We start from the raw sequence: 1,467 nt of genomic DNA, 5'->3' as shown, positions 1-1,467 counted from the left end.
AAAATTTTCGGATGCTTTCTACTCGAGAATAGATGTAGAGAAAAATAACACCAATGGAATTCTGTCGGCACTATTTCTTAAAGGTGCCTTGAGGAAGCTGGCAGTTGCTGGAATGGAAGTCTCGAATCCCGCTTCGGAAGGGACATTTAATTTATATATATATATATATAGTTTAGAAAAATATTAAATCAAACCGATCCAATATCTTTCATAGCTTAGATGAAAGATCACTACACCTCAAGCTATGTATCTATCTCAAAAGATAAACACATAACTTGATAGTGAGGCTCAATCAAATAAACTAAGAAATGTATGACTTCTGTTTGGTCTGCGAAACTATTTTTATTATAAGTCGATCAGTTCGTCTATTTAATATGAAAAATTAAATAGAGTTTATATTAAGCTGAGTTTGGAAAAGCTTCCGATATGGGTAAGCCCCTGTAGTTAATTATATCTTAGATAACCAAAGTCACTTAAGAAAACTCTCGATAAAAATCAGGGGATATTATCTTCAAGAAGTTCGATGGAATAGGACTTTTCAAAGAGATTGAACAAAGATGTGTAAAAGGGGAATGACTCAAATTTCAAACATTTATTTTTAGAATCCAAAGGAAGAAAGTCTAGGGGATGTCATAAAAAAAAACCTTTTTATGTAAGAAGTTGTCATTATGAATCTCAAAGAAATCATATGATTAAGGATGTTGTCAGACAATCGAAACATCCAATTTAATGAACATGGTCCACATCAGCTAGCCGAAGATCAACTGTTCGATCGAGTCGGCCGACACACAATGTTGAAATCCAATCGACAAATCAGACCCACGGTTCTGGCTACCTTCACTTCCTGCAAGGAGGTCCGATCACCACTTACCTGCCGACTAGCTTTACCTCGATAAGAGCGATCGTCATGCGACTGATCGGCCAATCTACCAAACTCAATATGCCGACCAATTGATAGTGTCATGTTCAATTCCAATTTTAATGCTAATTTAGCACTAAATCAACACATTAACCTCATTAAGGGTGGTTTCCATAAACTTTCTCTCCTTTCATTAATTGACAGCAGTTTTCATAATTGCTTTCTCCTTTCTTTAATTATAGAAAATATCCTCATATAAATAGAACGCTTGACAATTTTAAATGAACTTTTTCCTCAGCCTCTTTGCTAAAAATTTTCGGATGCTTTCTACTCTCTCCCTCACCTTCTTACGACTCTAACTCTCGAGGCATGTATTTTCAAAAGACAATTTTAGATTCAACTAATTGAAAGGTGGTACGGTGAGCGTGGACATGCTCTAGAGGAGAAGCTTAGCCAACTACGAAAGAGAATAGATGTAGAGAAAAATAACACCATTGGAATTCCGTCGGCACTATTTCTTGGGGGTGTCTTGAAGAAGCTGGCAGTTGCTGGAATGGAAGTCCCGAAGCCCGCTTCGGAAGGGACATTTAATTTATATATATATATAT

This window comes from Phalaenopsis equestris, unplaced genomic scaffold, assembly GCF_001263595.1.
Source record: "Phalaenopsis equestris unplaced genomic scaffold, ASM126359v1 Scaffold000235, whole genome shotgun sequence".
NCBI classification, from domain to species: domain Eukaryota; kingdom Viridiplantae; phylum Streptophyta; class Magnoliopsida; order Asparagales; family Orchidaceae; genus Phalaenopsis; species Phalaenopsis equestris.
Note: the sequence above shows the minus strand (reverse complement) of the source record.